The sequence below is a fragment of the Mercenaria mercenaria genome, chromosome 8 (assembly GCF_021730395.1).
Source record: "Mercenaria mercenaria strain notata chromosome 8, MADL_Memer_1, whole genome shotgun sequence".
NCBI lineage: Eukaryota > Metazoa > Mollusca > Bivalvia > Venerida > Veneridae > Mercenaria > Mercenaria mercenaria.
The window spans coordinates 60,356,862-60,377,994 of record NC_069368.1 but is presented as its reverse complement, the minus strand read 5'-3'; the positions used below and the strand labels follow the sequence as shown (position 1 = coordinate 60,377,994).

Genomic DNA, 21,133 nt, shown 5'->3' with positions numbered 1-21,133 from the left:
GAGAAGATAAGAAAAAGTCTCTGGACACCACCCGCCCGGCTGCCCATTTTTCAAACGGGCGTATAAAAATCTTTCAATTTGCACAGTTACTAAAACTAGAAGTTCATAATTCATACAATATTCTCCATATAATAAATAAGTTACAGACTTACAGTTGTGCAATATAAGCTGATATGCACTGTAAATACATTATACTTACCATGGATACTTCCTTGTTCAGTACTATTTATTGGGGGTTTACATCACATCATACTCCACAGCTAACAAGTCCATAATTGTATAATATCTTCCCTGACTTCTGTCAGATTAAACATCATGTAAGAGTGAAAAAATAACTAACAGAAACAGTCAATACCAACACTAGTATTCAACTTTTAATGAATTAAATTGACCTTTGACAAATATGAAAAATAATGTTAACATGACAAATCATCTGCATTTTCAAATAAAACTTACAAATATATTTACACAATTAAAAATGCTTTTTTCTTGGTGTGAGATGAAAGACAGGAATGTTCATTTGTTTCTTTCCTCTACTGAACACCTTGTTCATTAATGATGGAAGCGGTTTATGCTTTCAAATACCAGTTTCTACTGGTCACTTTTCAAAATTCCAATTTTATGTTTCATTGCAGGCTTCAAGTTTGTAATGAAAGGAGAAGCTGGAACCCTAGTACTTCCTGATTTTTGCAAATGTTCAGTTTTTACTGATTTTTGTAGTAAAATCTGGCAATAGGTTATAAGCCATGTGGAATACTCAACTCAGACTGTGCCCTCATGAAATGATTCCCATTGTTTGAATAGTTAATTAAAACATTATTTTGTTACATATTATTCCTTTATTTATTTATAATTGCATCAAGTTAGTACAAAAAATCTCAGAATTTTGATGACAGATTCAAAGGGGAAAACAAAATTGTTGAACTATGCGTTTAAATTTCATAGAAAACATTAAAGATCTAAAAACAACCTGCCTTTTTACAGGAAATTCAAATTGTCATATCTTTTTTTAACAAGAGCTGTCCGTAAGACAGCCAGACTAAATATCGTCACCTTAGCGCAAAAAGTGAATAAGTCCTTTATGTCATTGAAGTTATCCAGTTTTTGCACTGAGGTGACACAGTGCTCTACTATTTGAATCGTTGTCCCAGAAGCAGGAATATTACCCTAAATGTTAAAATATCTATAGAGTTTCAATCTAGTATCAGCATTAGTTTTGGAGATGGTAACTTGTATGCAAAACTTTAAACAGAAGTTTTAAGTTCAAAAGGGGACATGATTTGGCCAAAATCACGTCGAGTTATAGGACTTGATGCAATCAACTAGTTTATAGCCCTGATGTTTCGATTTAATATCTGCATTTGTTTTGCAGATAGTAACTTGCACACAAAACTTTATACAGAATTTTCTAAGACCAAAAGGGGGCATAATTTGGGCAAAATACATGTCAGAGTTATGGGACTTGACCCAGTGAGGTTAGTAATTGACCTAGAAAAAGAAAAATTAGTTTCAAAGCCATATGCCTTTAAATGATAGCCATATGTACTTGCATACAAAACTTTAACCAAGATTTTGTATGTCCAAAAGGGGGCATAATTTGACAAAAATGTCAGAGTTATGGGACTTGATGCTATCACCTAGTTTTATAACCCCTAAGACCCATGTGAAATTTCATTTCAATATCTGCATTAGTTTTGGAGATAGTAACTTGCATGCAAAACTTTAACCAGGATTTTCTTAGTCCAAAAGGGGGCAAAATACATTTCAGAGTTATGGGAATTGACCCAGTGAGGTTGGTAATTAACCTAGAAAAAGAAAAATTAAGTATCAAAGCTATATGCCTTTAAATGATAGCCATATGTACTTGCATGCAAAACTTTAACAAAGGTGTGATGCCGATGCCAGGGTAAATAGAATAGCTAGATCATTCTTCAAACAGTCGAGCTAGAAAAATAATGTTTTATTAAATGAGTCAATGTCCTTAATAATACAAAGAGAGATGATTCTGGTCAATTACCCATGTGTTTAGATGTTCCTTTCCCTTAAAATTGTATCATCTGGGTATAATTTTTAAATTCAAATCTTTGTAAACTAATGGAAGCAAGTTTCAATTTTTCTCCTGTTAAGCTTGAACATTTTGAATAAACAGCACTGATAAAAACTAGAACTGTCACAGGAGTGACTCATACCCCCACCATACGGTCTTGTCACAGAAGAATGGCAACCATAAGGAATCTTAAAAATACTTTGGAGTACTTCATCCTGGGCTTCCACATATAAGTAATACTAGTATAATACTAGTAAATATATTAAATCTCTAATATTAGAGATACACTAAAAGTGAATACAAAAAGGTGTCTTACCGACCCATGTTACCACGGAAAAATGTTTTTACTTTTTACATAGGACTTATAATAAAAAAGTTAGAAAAATACCTAAAATATTGAAAATCTAAAAATAGGATTTCTAAAAATAGACTAATTCCTGGAATTTAAGGGGAAGAAACTCAGTACAAAGGTTAAAAAAAGGTTACTTCCCTTTGGCTCTAAGCCAATCAGAATGAGATATAGTGAAAATACATCAAAATTAACCTTAAATTCTAGGTAAAAGGGGACACAATTCAAGAAAAATAGTGTCAGAGTTATGCACCTTGTGTCACATGATGTGGGTGATGTGGTGGAACATCTATTTTAAGTTTGAATCAAATCCATTTTGTAATAATTGAGATATAGTGAAAATACATCAAAGTCAACCTTAAATTTAAAGTAAAAGGGGACATAATTCATAAAAAATTTATGTCAGAGTTAAGCACCTTATGTCACATCATCTGGGTGATGAGGTGGAACAACTATTTTAAGTTTGAATCAAATCCATTTAGTAATAACTGAGATATAATGAAAATACAACAAAATTAACCTTAAATTCTAAGTAAAAGGGGACATAATTCATGAAAACTTGGTGTCAGAGTTATGCACCTTGTGTCACATGATGTGAGCACATGATGTGGGTGATGAGGTGGAACATCTATTTTAAGTTTGAATCAAATCCTTTCAGTAGTAACTGAGATATAGTGAAAATACATCAAAATCAACCTTAAATTCTAAGTAAAAAGGGGCATAATTCATAACAAAAATGGTGTCAGAGTTATGCACCTTATGTCACATGATGAGGGTGATGAGGTGGAACATCTATTTTAAGTTTGAATCAAATCCATTTAGTAATAACTGAGATATAGTGAAAATACAACAAAAGTAACCTTAAATTCTAAGTAAAAGGGGACATAATTCATGAAAACTTGGTGTCAAGAGTTATGTACCTTGTGTCAGATGATGTCGGTGATAAGGTGGAACATGTATTTTAAGTTTGAATCAAATCCATTTGGTAATAACTGAGATAATAGATTTCGGGACGCGACGGGACGCGACAAAACTGACTCCTATATACCCCCCTCAAACATGTTTGGTGGGGGTATAATGACCTACACCTTTCCTGCAATTCATCTAGACATTGCTTTAACAATTGTTGTAAAATGGAGGCATCAGCCACAGCATTGTGAGCTTCATTAGAAAACTATTCACCTAAAATATGCAGCGCAAGACACTCCTGTTTATGAGATCTTTCACATCAATAAATCCATACACATTTCCACTAAACTGACAGCTTTTAGTGCAAATGTAAGACAGACTGAACACTGTAGCCTGTTAAAACATTGATTTCCAGGAAGGTGATGAACCATTATAAAGCTTCTGTTACTGGTACTTCTCAGTTAAACAAGATTGTTAGATATGTTATTTAGATAATGCCTACAGCCTTGTTGCCGATTTTCAGTTTGATGAATATATCAGTTGAAAGTTTCCTCTTCCCTCCTGGCACTTATCTCTATAATGTGACTTGTTCTCTCTGAAACCAATTAACATCAAATGTGATTACTACATTTTCATTCAGTGTAATAAGACAAAATAGTAGTAGATTTTACTCATTATGTACCTAGATTTTATAGTTACATACCATTAATGGTTCAGATAATTCAATAATTTATCGAGCTGAAACTGCCATTTTTAACTAATTCAAGGGACATTACTCTACAGATAATCAATTTCAAAATTGGCTTGGTTCTTGTAGAGAAACATATATATATATATACTTGGTTTATTTTTAAGTAAAATACTTATGTAGCCGATACTGTCAATTTGAGTAATTCAAGAGCCATTACTCCACAGCTACTTTGATGATCTTGCTGGTTACTGACTGTATGTCTATTAACATTCTAACAAAGTTTGGTGAACACTGGGTAAAAATTGCTCAAATTAGAGAGAGCCAGGTGTATAAAAATGTATTATCCAGCCCAGCTGAAGCAGTCCAAAATGTCCCCAATTTGAACAAAATGAAGAAAGGACCTTAGAGTTTTGCTTACAGACCAAGTTTGATGAAGAACCATGAAGTGGTTCATGAGCAGAAGTTGTTAACACATTTTCTTGTTTTTAACTCGTAGGGGGGGGGGGGGGGGGGGAGGGCCGAGTGCACCAACGCATTAAATTTCAGAGATGACCTTACAACGATGCAACAGACAAAGTTTGAACCATCAAGTAATAAATGAGAAGTCATTACAGGTTTTGCTATTTTTAACTCTTATGCACCCCTAAAAGGTGTTTTAGTGCCAAGTGTCCCAATTTTAACAGATCTGGCAGAGGACCTTACAATGATGTTACAGACCATGTTTGGTGAAGATCCATAAGCAGTTTATGAGCTTTAGTGGTCCCTACAAGGGTCCAAGAGCAACCTTTTGAACAAAATTGGAAGAAGACCTTATATTAGTGATACTAAGTTTGATGAAGATCTATCAAGCTGTTCATGAGAAGAAGTTATTTAAAGGTTTTTCTACTTTTAGCTCTAAGTGACCAAGTGCCCCCCCATTTGGAATATTGGGAAAAAGCCACATGATGATGCTACAAATGCCAATGATGCTCCAGACAAAGTTAGATGAAGATCTGTCAAGTGGTTCAAGAGAAAAAGTCATTTAACAATGGTGGCGGCAAGGGATTCCGCCTTTACGACCAGTGCAGCCCAAGATCAGCCTGCACGTCCGGGCAGTCTATTCTTTGTCTGCTCTGTGAATTTTCTGTGAACACCCCTTCGAATAACAAATGGAACTGCCCAAATTGAATGATAGACCAGTCCATTTTAGGGATTTAGCAACGTAAAGGTTTGAAGGGGTTTTTTTTATTAGCTCCAGTGAATCTGAGAGAAGATCTTAAAATGATGCAACAGATTAAGTTTGATGAAGATCCATCAAGCCATTCATGAGAAGTTGTGTCAGTGTTTTTCTATCTTTAGGGCTAGTTGCCTGTGTGCTCTCTTTTGTAAACAAGAGGACCATGATGGTCCTGAATCGCTCACCTCTTCCCACATGACAAAGTTTTGAGTATGACGTCGTTTTTTCTATTATTTGACATAGTGACCTAGTTTTTGTGCTCATGTGACCCAGTTTTGAACTTGACCTAGATATTATCAAGATAAAAATTCTGACCAATTTTCATGAAGATCCATTGAAAAATATGGTCTCTAGAGAGGTCACAATGTTTTTCTATTATTTGACCTATTGACCTAGTTTTTTAAGGCACGTGACCCAGTTTCAAACTTGACATAGATATCATCAAGGTGAACATTCTGACCAATTTTCATGAAGATCCATTCAAGGGTATGGCCTCTAGAGAGGTCACAAGGTTTTTCTATTTCAAGACCTACTGACCTAGTTTTTGATCGCAGTTGACCCAGTTTCAAACTTCACCTAGATATCATCAAGATAAACATTCAGACCAAAAATATGGCCTCTAGAGAGGTCACAACGTTTTTTCATTATTTGACCTACTGACCTACTTTTTGATGGAACGTGACCCACTTTCAAACTTGACCGAGATATCATCAAGGTGAACATTCTGACCAATTTTTATGGAGATCCATTCACAAGTATGGCCTCTAGAGAGGTCACAAGGTTTTTCTATTTTTAGACCTACTGACCTAGTTTTTGACCGCACATGACCCTGTTTTGAACTTGATCTAGATATCATCAAGATGAACATTTAGACCAACTTTCATGAAGATCCATTTAAAAATATGGCCTTTAGAGAGGTCACAAGGTTTTTCTATTATTTGACCTACTGACCTAGTTTTTGAAGGCACGTGACCCACTTTCAAACTTGACCTAGATATCATCAAGATGAACATTCAGACCAACTTTCATACAGATCCCATGGAAAATATGGCCTCTAGTTAGGTCACAAGGTTTTTCTATTATTTAACCTACTGACCTAGTTTTTGATGGCACGTGACCCACTTTCAAACTTGACTTAGATATCATCAAGGTGAACATTCTGACAAATTTTCATGAAGATTTCATGAAATACATGGCCTCTAGAGAGGTCACAAGGTTTTTCTATTTTTAGACCTACTGACCTAGTTTTTGACCACACGTGACCAAGTTTCGAACTTGACCTTGATATCATCAAGATGAACATTCAGACAAACTTTCATACAGATCCCATGAAAAATATGGCCTTTAGAGAGGTCACAAGGTTTTTCTATTATTTGACCTACTGACCTAGTTTTTGATGGCACGTGACCCAGTTTCGAACTTGACCTAGATATCATCAAGGTGAACGTTCTGACCAATTTTCATGAAGATCTTGTGAAATATATGGCCTCTAGAAAGGTCACAAGGTTTTTCTATTTTTAGACCTACTGACCTAGTTTTTGATGGCACGTGACCCAGTTTCAAACTTGATCTAGATATCATCAAGATGAACATTCAGACCAACTTTCATACAGATCCCATGAAAAATATGGCCTTTAGAGAGGTCACAAGGTTTTTCTATTATTTGACCTACTAACCTAGTTTTTGAGGGCACGTGACCCAGTATCAAACTTGACCTAGATATCATCAAGGTGAACGTTCTGACCAACTTTCATGAAGATCTTGTGAAATATATGGCCTCTAGAGAGGTCACAAGGTTTTTCTATTTTTAGACCTACTGACCTAGTTTTTGACCGCATGTGACCCAGTTTCGAACTTGACCTAGATATCATCAAGATGAACATTCTGACCAATTTTCATGAAGATCCATTGAAAATTATGGCCTCTAGAGAGGTCACAAGGTTTTTCTATTTTTAGACCTACTGACCTAGTTTTTGACGGCACGTGACCCAGTTTCAAACTTGACCTAGATATCATCAAGTTGAACATTCTGACCAACTTTCATAAAGATCCCATGAAAAATGTGACCTCTAGAGTGGTCACAAGCAAAAGTTTACGGACGCACGCACGGACGCACGCACGCACGGACGACGGACACCGCGCGATCACAAAAGCTCACCTTGTCACTTTGTGACAGGTGAGCTAAAAAAATGAAGAGATTACCTTATAATCATGCTATGAACCAAGTCTGAAGATCAATCAAGCGATCTATGAGAAGAAGTCATTTAGATGCTTCTTCTATCTTTTGTTCTAGTGCCCCTAAAAGGTCTAAGTGCCCCAATTTTAACAGATCTTGCATCGGACCATACAATGACGCTACAAACAAAGTTTGATGAAGATCCATCAAGCAGTTCATGAAAAGTCATTCAAATTTTTTTCTCTATATTCATAGTTACCATTCCTTCCTCTTCATTTTGAGTATCTGCTACAGGCCTACTCTGTATAAACTGGATGACTGTATGGATGGAACATCACATGGTTTCTCCAGACTCCTTCAGCTCAATACTTCTTTCATATGTTGTCCCCTCTTTGCTGTCATTAAGTTCTGACTTTATTACTCTAAATACCACAAAAATAAGTAACTATAAAAATATATATAAACATAAATAGTTATATAATTTCTACATTAATATTTTTCTTTAGCTGATAGAAAAACACATTAAACCCACATCTATCAATATAACATGGTCATAATGGCCATACACATGTTTCACAGCACAAACAAGTAACAGACTAGGTAACTAGAGCACTGCTGTGCATAGTAAAATAGGTCTTAGCAATGTGTATTTTCAAAGTTAATTAAGGTTCATAGGTCAAAGAAATCTGAGGTTATTTAGAGGACACTAAATTGTGATCTAGTAAACTGAGGTCACATCACTATCATATAATACAGTACAACTTGCATTAGACCACCTCGGTAGCCTAGTGCCCTCTTCAAGTGCGGGAGGTTGTGGGTTATATCACTGGCCGCATCATAACAAAGATGCTAAAAAGGTACTAGTAGCTTCCTCATTTGGCACTTGGCATTACGAGGATAGTGCTAAAATAGTTCAGCCCGGTGTCAGTATAATGTGACTGGGTGGGGTATCATGTCACATGTTTACGGCATGATACACTATAAAGTTGGGCATTGTGCTCACTGCTGCAAGTAGACACCATCATTTATATGACTGAAACATTGTTGAAATAGATGCTAAACCCAAACACACACACACAACATGCATTAAGAGACCAGCTAAGGGGAGGGGCAAGTGGTCTCTGAACACAAATGATCTCCCCATACACGACAGTGACTACTGTAAAATCATTTAATTTCATGGGCATGTATTTTTGTGGTTTTGGTCCAAACAACAATTTCGTGGGGCTATGAATTTGTGGATTTCAACTTTTGAACATAAAATAAATGGGAATTTTACTTGTTTGTTGGGATTAAATTTCGTGGATTGACTCAACCATGAAATCCACGAAAACTAGTCCCCTGCGAATATTAATGATTTCACAGTATGACCTTTGACTAAGAAACCTTAAGATTAAGTGAGGTTCAGAGTGACTGTAATCTTGACCTTCGTCACACTGACCTCACAATCAATAAGGACATTGCTGCCCATTGAAATTATTTCAAATTTGGCGCAGCACTGGTTTATAAAATGATGTAGTCTGGAAGTTTTCTGATACAAATACCTCTCTTTTTGAAACTTATTTTTTTGTTTCTTTGCTCTAATACTTGTTGCTACTGTTCTTGTCTCCTGCATTGTAAATTTCTGACGTGCCATTGCTTTTCTTGTTCAGGAAAAATACCAATAGTTTCATTTACCTGTAGAAATTAATAAGATATTGATTATGCTGGAATTAAATGTCATTCAATGAAAATATAGCTCATAAATATTTGCTAGAAAGAACATATTAATTACAAAAAACAACAATAAGAAACTACTTCTGAAACAAGAGGGTGATTGACCCTAAAGCGCTTACCTGTGTACAAGGCTACAAGTGAGTTTGTGTTAGTACAGAGTTAGGTTTCTTCTATGTTAATCTATATACTGTATAATGTCACACACACACTTTTGAACCTAGGGCAATAATCTGAACAATTACAGTAGACATTACAAATCTGATATCACATGCTAAATATTAAGGCTCTAGCTATTATCGATTCAGAGAAGAAAAGTAACCACACCCCTTGGCAGCCATGTTTTTTGATGCATCGGAATAATTTGAACAATTTTGGTAGAGACAAGAACCATTTGTTCAAAATTATTTTAAAATCGGGCTAGCAGTTTCGCACAAGAAGATTTTTGAAGTTTCCACTATATACATACAGAGAAAAGTGGCCACGCCCTTTGGCGGCCATGTTTTTTGACGAATCAAAATAATCTGAACAATCTTGGTAGAGGGTGACATAAAGACTATTTATGTGAAATTATTTCAAAATCGAACCATCAGTTAAGGAGGAGATGTCATTTGAAGTTTCTTCTATTTTTAGCTCTGGCAGCCCCTATGTGCAACCAAGCAGAACCGTTTGAACAGCTTTGGTAGAGGATCACCCAAGGAACATCAAAGGCTGAGTTTCATCAAAATCTATTCATTGGTTTTTGAAAAGATGTCGTAAAAACACAAATATTGACGACGGACGGACAACTTGACTGACGGAGGCATGCACGACGGACGACGGACACAGCGTGATCACAATAGCTCACCATGAGCACTTTGTGCTCAGGTGAGCTAAGAAAGCATTCCCCACACTGCTTCATTTGAATGGAAATGGTCACTGATTTGTAATACCTGGGGAAATATTTGGTCAATTTTTTTATAACCTACGTTACATACTTGAAAGGGAAAAAATCCTTTGAGTGTGAACTTGATCTTTGAACTAGGGGCTTGGGTGTTGTGCACTACAGGTTGTCTCATTATGGGAAACATCTGTGCCAAAAATATTAAAATCCCACAAACATGAATGATTTTACAGTGACCCCTTTTAGGGGCTGATAGCACTGAAAGTAGAAATGATCTAACAACCTTCTCTTGAACCACTTGATGGATTGTAGTGTTTCATCCTGAGTGTTATTCAGATGTTTCCTCTTGACTCAAGGTATGGACAACTAGAGCTAATAATAGAAAAATCTTTAAACAGCTTCTCAAGAAACTCTTGGTATACCTTCACCAACTTGATCTGTAGTACAAAGGGAGGCACTTGTCCATCTTTAACAGTGCAGATACAGAAAGCTCGGGGCGGAGCAAGACAAAGCTCCCAGAACAGTGAGCCAGAGAAATTTTAGATACAGGCATTTCAGACTTACCTAACTTAGCTACATGTGACCAAGCCTGGTTCCTTCACATACCCTTAGCTACATGTGACTGAGCCTGGTTCCTTCTCATACCCATTAGCTACATGTGACTGAGCCTGGTTCCTTCACATACCCTGTGTAGAGCACTGATGTATGCAGTGCCCTCTTTCCTGGGATGTACAAGTGCTGGTGTCTTAGGTGTGTGGAAGACATTCAGAAGTTTTCAGAAATATCTGGTGCCTGAATCAGGATCCAAATCCTGGACCTATGGATTCAAAATGAAGCGTGTTACCACCATACTACCGGAACAACAATTTAGCTCCAGACATGACAACAATAGACATCAGTTGCCTATTCTTGCAGTCAAAATAAGAACAAGAGCTACACTGAAACACTGAACATAAAACTCTTACAAACAGATCTCCTCAGCATAAATATTTCATCTCATATTTTCACTTAAATTAAAAGAAAAATTTCTTTCAGATTGTGAGAGGGTTATTTTACTGCCCTTAAACTACTGGTGACTAGAACAGAACACAAGTCACATCAAGAATTATAAACATGTGATGTTGTAGATATACTTTTCCTGTCAGAAACCTAAATTGAAGTAAGTTGTTGATGGAGAATTTCAATTGCTGAAAAGCAGGCAGGAATTCAAATGTCATGCATAACACCCATACCCCTAGCCGGAAGGTCAAGGTCACTCTCAAAGTGAAAGGAAATAGGTTTTTTTCCTATCCGGTCCATAACTCTGTCCTTGTTAAAGGATCTTTAATATCACTTGGCAAAAATGTATCCCGTAATGAAACAATGTGTCAAATGCAAAACCTAGCTGGCCCATAACTTTTATCTACAACTGATTTTAATATTACTTGAAACTAATGTTCCCTATAACGAGACATTGTGGCATGTGCAACACCTAGATCCCTAACTCAGAAGGTCAAGGTCACATGTTGAGGTTTAAGCTCAATAGGGTTTTTGTTCAGACTGTAGGACTCCTTCACATGTAACAGTTGGGTACTTACTTCCCATTTGGTGTAAACACTCCAGAAGGGACATAACTGTAGAAACTATGGGTGCTGCAGTTCAGACTACCAGAGAAACCAGTTTTAATAATCCAATAACGTTTTTCCCATCCTTGACATACCTGTTAAAATATAAAACCCAAATACTAAAATTAAAGATGGAACTAGAGATGCTGTTGAGAAAAGGGCATGTCTCCCACAACTGCCCCTATGAAAAATGTCTAGTTTCTCCAGATGGCTTAGATGAATGGACCCAGTTAGACGGTTTGGACGAGTGGACTCAATCAGTAATTCAAGGGCCATAATTCCAAAGTGCCTAGGCGGATTTGGCTAGTTATCGAACTTGGCCGAGGTCTTATGGTCAAACACATTTTGTTCAAGTTTGGTGAAGATCAGATGAGAAATGTTCGACTTAAGAGTGCGGACAAGCTTTGTGACAGACACAAACACAGACTGGAGTAAATCAATATGTCTCCCACACCACTGTGTGGTGGGAGACATAATAATTTATCAATATATTATAAAGTTTTTTCAATTTTATCCAGGCAGTTTAAATTTAAAAGTTGAAACCCTTGTATTAATCATAATCATAGCCAAAACTGGCTCAAAGTTCATGCTGAAAGCCAACTGCCCACTGGTTTAATTGCTCAATATAACAATTGCCAAGTTTCATACTGATCCCTCTAGGGATATTCTGTAGCAATATAACTAAAAGAAAAGTAATGGAAAACTTACCTAACGTAAATGATAATTTCCTTTAAGACTTTGATACCAGCAGCTTCATCATTAACCAAGCACTGTAATCAGCTCCCCACAGGAGGATATGGACAGAGACATTGCTATCAAGAAGGAAACTCTCGGACTTACAATAGTTGTAGATGTCTTGGTGAAATTTGTTAATATGTGACCACATTCTTCACCTTGATAAAAATGAAGCAACAAATGTTCTGATAAAATCTGCACTGGATTATAACTATAAGACTGCCATGCTGGATGTTGTTTTTTGTTATATTATTAAAAACACACCCTTTTATTTACTTTGATAAAAAATACTCATTCTAACAAAACCCAATTCCTTTTCCTATTAAACAAAGAAGGCTGAAAACTGTGTGTTATTATACAACAAATCATTTTTCTGATGTCATAATTATTATGTCATAACGTCAAACTGCTCAGTGGCGCGCTGGAAAAGAAACCAACGGCAAACAGGCAAATATTTAATGAATATAGTCAAGGATGTACTTTAAAATCCTTGGTAATGTATTAGAATCGAAATAATACATTTCATTTAGTGATTTGCTCTTGAAAAAAAATCATTGTCGCAGGCTGTCAACCAGGTCTTCTCCAAAATATAGGAAGAATATAGGAATATTTTCACAAGAAATATAGGAGTTTTTGGATAGTTTTGAGGCAAAATATAGGAGTTTTCAACAACATATATTTTCATTTGCATATATTATCAACTCTTACCTATACACTTACTGTCTTACTGTTTCTACATTAATCAATGTCTAGAATGTCTACCATTCTCTTCAACAGCATCACAATCCAGACAAGACAGAAGACTCACTTCCAAAACAGTTGAGACCTTTTCTAAAAGCATTGTGCACTGTATGGAGGTTGCAGGGTTCAAAGTCAAACCCGGGTTGCCATCTGCTTTCAAACTTTCATTGACTTTTCTGTGAATGGATTTGTTGACATTCAGGCCATCAGATGAGAGACTTATCAAATTCTTCATAGGTAGGTCTACTTCAAAATCATTCCCTAATTAAGGAAAGTTTCACTTACAATGTCAGCTGTTGCATGGCCAAAGTGAAAAGCTTTCAAAAACCTCACAGACATTTCTCCCTCAATATTGCTCCAAAATCTTATCAGTATGTCCATTTGTCTACATGTCTGTGCTGTAGTAGTTTCATCAAACATAAGAACATACCCTAAATTTCCATCTATCACTTCCTTTACAATTGCTTCTGTCAAAAGTGGTCTTATGGCTTCTGAAACTATGTATGATGCTTTTGTCCTTGACAAAGAAAACCGATCAGCAATATCACACTTGAACATCTTCTGAAACACTTTGTCAAGGCCATCACATGATCTGAATGAAAATCAGCAGCTGCTACTTTAAAACACCACAACAGCTCAGATTCTGTGACTTGACGTTTCAAAGGGTGACTTGTGAATACATGTTGTATTTGCCTCTGCTCAATATCGCTTGAACCTACAGTAGCTGGTTTATTAGATGCTCCAGAGGCTGTAGCAGTCACTGTTTACCGTCACCCTTGGTCAACACTTTTTGGGCAGTGTTTTTACCAAAACGAGTATCTAAGATCTGTTTGTGTTTTGTTGACTTACAGTGCTGTTTAACCTGAGTGAAACCACTGTTGCTTACAGAAAATTGCTTACAGCATAAAATGCAGTAAGCAACTCCAGTATTTCCTTTTACAGGTTTACATCATTTAAACAATTTAACACCATTGTCTTCCTCTACAAGCCACTTGTCATTCCAATGTGTCTTTCCTCCAGGCATTGTCTTACTATTACAAGGTAGTCACACTCACAGGCTGAATGGTTTTTTCAACATGGTTGTCTTATGGCACACCTGCAAAACTTAAATGTTGAAAATATTTATCTTACCATGTCAACAGACTTGATGTGCTGTTAAAAATAACTAGAGCTATCACTAAAGGTGATGAATGTACCCCCCGCATGCACTGACACAGTACATTGCAATTTGACGCACACAAGATTGCATAATTATGTGGACTGTATGTATACAGTATAGTAACAAAAAACAAAGTCCCATAACTATGCAGAATATTTATCTAAACGAATGTAACATATGCACCATGCACAACTAGGGTTGGTATTGATCACTTGTGTGAAGTTTCATTAAATTGTGTGTAAGGGTTTGGTAGATTAGGCACGCACAAGATTGCATATGCAGACTGTATGTACATAGTATGTTAACAAGAAACAAAGTCCCATAACTCTGCAATTTTTGTCGCTGAAAGAACCTAACATGTCCCATGCACAACTACTGTTGGTACTGATCACTTGTGTAAAGTTTCATTAAATTGTGTCAAGGGGATGAGGAGAGATGGTGCGCACAAGATTGTGTCTATGTATATAGTATAGTAACAAAAAAACAAAGTCCCATAACTCTGCAAATTTTTTTTCTGAAAGAACCTAACATGCCCCATGCACAACTACTGTTGTTACTGATCCCTTGTGTGAAGTTTCATTAAATTGTGTCAAGGGGATGAGGGGAGATGGTGCGCACAAGATTGTGTCTATGTATATAGTATAGTAACAAAACAAGAGCTGTCGGAGGACAGCAACGCTCGACTATTTAACAGCCTTGTCGCTTGAATGAATAAGAAAGTCGAAAAAGGGGCATAATTTAGTAAAAAAGTAAAATAGGGTTATGGAACCTGCATAGTGCTTATCAGCTCATGACAGTGGACAAGTGTATGAAGTTTCAATCCATTCCCATTAGTGGGTACAGAGATACCAGCTTACATATAAGAATTTAACCCAAAAACTCCTAAGTTGAAAAAAGGGGCATAATTTTGTAAAATGCAAAGTTGAGTTATTGACCCTTTGCACTGCATGTCATATCATGACAGTGGACAAGTGTGTGAAGTTTCAATCCTTTCCCATTAGTGGATACTGAGATACCAGCTTACATACAAAAACTTAACCAAAAATTTCTATGTTGAAAAAGGGGCATAATTTTGTAAAAAAGCAAAATAAAGTTATGGGACCTGCTTTGTGCATGTCAGATCATGACAGTGAACAAGTGTGTGAAGTTTCAATCCATTCCCATTAGTGAGTACTGAGATACCAGCTTACATACAAAACCTTAACCAAAAAATTCTAAGTCGAAAAAGGGGCATAATTTTCTGAAAAAGCAAAATAGAGTTATGGAACCTGTGCAATGTAAGTCAGTTTATCACAGTAAATAAGTGTGTGAAGTTTCAATCCATTCCCACAAGTGGTTACTGAGATACCAGCTTACATACAAAACCTTAACCAAAAATTTCTAAGTCAAAAAAGGGGCATAATTTTGTAAAAAAGCAAAACAGAGTTATGGAACCTGTGCAATGTAAGTCAGTTTATCACAGTGAATAAGTGTGTGAAGTTTCAATCCATTCCCACAAGTGGTTGCTGAGATACCAGCTTACATACAAAAACTTAACCAAATCGGGACGCAGACGCGAGTCCAACAGCTCTACTATTCTATGAATAGTCGAGCTAAAAACAAAGTCCCATAACTCTGCAAATTTTTTTTCTAAAAGAACCTAACATGCCCCATGCACAACTACTGTTGGTACTGATCACTTGTGTGAAGTTTCATTAAATTGTGTCAAGGGGATGAGGAGAGATGGTGCGCACAAGATTGTGTCTATGTATATAGTATAACAAAAAAACAAAGTCCCATAACTCTGCAAATTTTTTTTCTAAAAGAACCTAACATGCCCCATGCACAACTACTGTTGGTACTGATCACTTGTGTGAAGTTTCATTAAATTCTGTCAAGGGGATAAGGAGAGATGGGGCGCACAAGATTGCGTCTACGGACAGAGGGCCAGACGGACAGATGGACAGACAGACAGACAACCTGAAACCAGTATATCCCCCCATACAACTTTGTTGTCGGGGGGTACAACTAGAGCTATCACTAAAGGTGATGAATGTACCCCCTGCATGCACTGACACAGTACATTGCAATTTGACGCACACAAGATTGCATAATTATGTGGACTGTATGTATATAGACTGTATGTATACAGTATAGTAACAAAAAACAAAGTCCCATAACTATGCAGAATATTTATCTAAAAGAATGTAACATGCCCATGCACAACTAGGGTTGGTACTGATCACTTGTGTGAAGTTTCATTAAATTGTGTCAAGGCGATGAGGAGAGATGGTGCGCACAAGATTGTGTCTATGTATATAGTATAGTAACAAAAAAACAAAGTCCCATAACTCTGCAAATTTTTTTCTGAAAGAACATAACATGCCCCATGCACAACTACTGTTGTTACTGATCACTTTTGTGAAGTTTCATTAAATTGTATCAAGGGGATGAGGAGAGATGGTGCGCACAAGATTGTGTCTATGTATATAGTATAGTAACAAAAAAACAAAGTCCCATAACTCTGCAAATTTTTTTTCTAAAAGAACCTAACATGCCACATGCACAACTACTGTTGGTACTGATCACTTGTGTGAAGTTTCATTAAATTGTGTCAAGGCAATGAGGAGAGATGGTGCGCACAAGATTGTGTCTATGTATATAGTATAGTAACAAAAAAACAAAGTCCCATAACTCTGCAAATTTTTTTTCTAAAAGAACCTAACATGCCCCATGCACAACTACTGTTGGTACTGATCACTTGTGTGAAGTTTCATTAAATTCTGTCAAGGGGATAAGGAGAGATGGTGCGCACAAGATTGCGTCTACGGACAGACAGACAGACAGACAACCTGAAACCAGTATACCCCCCCTTACAACTTTGTTGTCGGGGGGTACAAAAATTGTTTTAATAGCACAAACAGTCTGCCTATGTGCTTTGATTCCAGTTTGGAAGAGCAGGCATGGTCCCCTCAGTATGTAGGTAAGTCTCTGAGAAAATCTTCCTGTTGACAATTCAGTAAATGAAGACTTTGAATTTTGGTAAAACTGCATAACTGTATATTTAAAACAGACATGGTACTTCTGCACCAGTTTGTCATCTTTACTATACTTTTTTGATGTCAGATATCTCAGAGATTTGCCTTGTATTTCATCATTGGGGAGTATATGAAAGAAAACATCTGAATGAGACTTTGATTTACCTGAAAGACCCATGTCCTGTTTCACTGCCTTGCAAAGTGACCATACAGATGATGAAGAAGAGCAAAACAACATTATCTTAAGGATGGTGATGCTGTGGCAGACATGGGAATTTTCTTACCTATAAAATAAAGAATCCAAAAGCAGTATCAAACCAAGATTTACTCTCTTATTCATCGGCAAGAACTTTACTAAAAAATATAGGAATATTTTTCAAAATATAGGAAAATATAGGAAATATAGGAGGTTTTTCAGAATATAGGATTTTGATCCAAAATATAGGAAAATATAGGAATATAGGAATCAGTTGACAGCCTGTTGTCGTTCAGATGCGTAATATCGTATCACTTGGGCTGTGCCCCCGTGATATAACTCCTTCGCATCTGAACTAAAAACAATGATTTTACTCAGTGATAAATCACTAAATGTGATATATTATTTCTTAAGTAAATATTCTGATACATGTAATATGGATTCCAGACAAACATTCATTTTTCTTTCACTGCCTGAATAAAATTTTATTTTTTAGTCTTGACATAATTACTTTTTGCTGCCGTTGACCAGATAGTGATGAAGGAATTACAAGATCTCGACCCACACACATATTTCATTGTTGACAAAATGTAAATCATAAACAGTTTCAAAATAGCTCTACGTACAAGAAATACTGACTATACAAAAAGTACCATCTAAAGAACATTTCTCTCTATGTCTCCTACCTTCATAGTACAGCTGCAGGCTCCACAGTCTAGCAGACTCTAGGCTCCACAGTCTAGCAGACTCTTAGGGCTCCACAGTCTAGCAGACTCTAGGCTCCATAGTCTAGCAGACTCTAACTACTCCTTTACAAGTATCAGAATGAGGAAACTAAATCATACCTTTATAGATTAAGACTTCACTAATATAAAATTGTCAGTACAGTCATACATTGAGAGTAATGTCTGACATTAATAAAATCTGTAAAAAGATCCTTTGGAAGCAAAGAATGCAACCAAGAAGAATAATAGCAGACTCGGTTTGATTGAGTCTGTTCATGAGAGCCCGTCTGGTTCTGTAGAACAATTCTCTCCATTAGCCAAGTCATAACTTGATAGTGAAATTTAAAATTAAACCAGTATGGTACCCCTGCTAGTCTGTATATTAACTCTCCCCATGTTTGAAACTCAAGCACGCCTTGACAGTGAAATTTTATATTAAGACAGTCTGGCTATTCATCTGATAGAACATGTATACAGTGAATTAAATGCTCTCTATGTTGGAAACTCAATCACAGCGAAGTTTAACACTAAACCAAACTGGTTCCCCTCATAGTCTGTATAAGAATTCTGGAATCTCAATCATACTTTACATAAGTTTAACATTAAGACAGTCTAGCTACTCCTCTGCTAGTCTGAAGAACAAGTATAAGTTAGATAATACGTACAAGTGTGTTACCGGCTCGTATCATCATGTGCTGGGGAATCTAAGGGAATGTAATTGGGTAGCAAACAAGCCCGGAGAGTTTGCTGCCAGATTATGTTCCCTGACATTTTCCAAGTATGATGATACTCGCTGGTAACACATGTGTGTATTGTCTAACTGATTTATCGCATAATTAACAAGAGCTCACCTTGCGGGTGCAGATGCTCATCTGATTTTTTTGTCTTGTGTAATAAAAATATTGCCTAACCTATGATAAGTCCAAAAGGGGCCATAATTCTTGCAAAAGGCAATGTAAAATTACAGCACTTGCTGTGCAGAGTCAGCTTTTAATGGTGAATAACTGCTTCAAGTTTTAAAGCAATAGCTTTGACCGTAAAGGAGAAAAGTTTACCTTCACACAAAACTTAACCAAGAAATCTGGTATTTTCTAAGTCCAAAAGGGGCCATAATTCTTGCAAAAAGCAGGAATGAATTATCTTTCTTGCTGTACAAAGTCAGCGAATGATGATGAACAATTGTTGCAAGTTTTAAAGCATCAGCTTCGATAGTTTAAGAGAAAAGCTGACCAAAACATAAGACTTAACCAGGCAAGGGAGACGTCGACGCAGATCAAGTGATGACAATAAGTCATCATTTTTTCCCAAATTTTAATTGGTACTTATTTGAAATGTGTTAAGTAGATCTAAAACAATGTTCTAAAAATAATATTTATTTGTTTGGATCACGCATACATAGAGATTTTGAAGTATACATAATAATAATCATAATTATGAGGAAATCCTATATGTTTTAGTATAAACATCGTGCCTTTAAAACTGTGCAACAGAATTTAGAGCACAGCTAACCATGGCAATACCAGAATTTAGTAAACACAAAACTTCAAAGGAAAATGCCACAGTCAAGCGATAATAACAAACTAATCATACCTTGACAGTGAAGTTCAACTCTACACCAGTCTCGGTTCCCTGCTAGTCTGTATAACAATTTTCTCAATACTAGAATCTCAATCGTACATTGATAGTGAAGTTTAACATTAAGACAGCCTGGCAAAGCTTCTGCTAGTCTTTGGAACAATTCTTTCCATCTTGGAAACTCCATTATTTCAGCCAACCAACCTAAGGTTTAAATTATAATGTTTACTTATATTTCATTATTCCAGTTAATGTGGTATGGATTTAAAGCAATTATATATGAAATGATAGCTGTCAATCAACATATCCAGATAATCAAGTGTTCCTGCAATTTGTTTAAAAGTGCTAACTCTTTCTCCACAAGTACTTGACAACTTCCCCTCATGAATCAAAGACAGATGAGGAATGACTTTAACATTCCTTTCACCCAGGGATCCAACTTTTCAAAACTAATTTCACAATTTTGATGTTGAAGCTTACAATATATGCTGATGTCAATGTACAAGAATACAATTAAAACTACTCAACTTAATGTAAATCTTTCCTTTGGAAAAACATTTTTAGCAAAAGGTTCTGGATCGATGCAAGTTTCTCACCTGACTTTGACTGTTTGACCATGAATTTATGTCAAGAAAAAGTGTCATCCAAGGTAACAATTGTATTTAGCATGAAACTAGATGGTCAAGAAATGTTTCAGATATATTCAAAACCGTGTTTTCTTATGTTAACCTTTTTTTATCTTTTCACTTAGTGACCTAGCTTTTTATGTTCAACTCAGTTTCCTAACTGCTGTTGAGTTCATGAAGAATAGCATAGACAATATGATAGTAGGCTACACATTTCAAATAGATCTTTGCTTTTGTCATTAACTACATGATCCCTTAGCCTGCTGGCGGCAAGTGATTCTGCCTTTGCGACCAGTGCAGACCAAGATCAGCCTTCACATTCATACAGTCTGATCATGGTCTGCACTGTGTTCGCCATTCAGTCAGTATCTTTTTGGTAAGCACCCCTTTTAACAGTTAATGATACTGTCCGAATTGGAAGACCGACAAGTTATTATAGAAATTTAGCAGGATAAGTTGTTGTGTGTATACTCCTCCAGGTATATAACCCGAACTCTTATCAACAGGTAGTATTTAATTTATCAAATTATAAAAACGTTTTTTAATTTTTTTGAATTTCTCATCCAATAAAAAAGACCAATATCTATCAGAAAATTTATTTCAACTTCATAGTAATTTACTCATTAATTAAAAAAAATACCAATATATTTCAGTTGTTTAAAACATCTCTACTAAAATATTTTGATAAAGATTCAGTCAGACTTATTCTTTTCTACAAGCTAAAGTGAACTATGAGTTATTTAAATTTGGAATATATACCACAGTCTTGTC

General features: G+C 36.1%; 1 long non-coding RNA gene across 1 annotated transcript; it reads right to left on the bottom strand.

The window, feature by feature from the left end:
* Positions 1-360: 360 nt before the first annotated feature.
* On the bottom strand, positions 361-19,707 carry LOC123566265 (uncharacterized). Its single transcript, XR_008372084.1, has 7 exons — positions 18,123-19,707; positions 12,297-12,481; positions 11,562-11,683; positions 10,549-10,801; positions 8,933-9,065; positions 7,648-7,810; positions 361-3,900 (listed from the first exon to the last, which is right to left on the bottom strand). It is a non-coding gene; the product is annotated as an uncharacterized LOC123566265 (long non-coding RNA).
* Between the last annotated feature and the right edge of the window lie 1,426 nt (positions 19,708-21,133).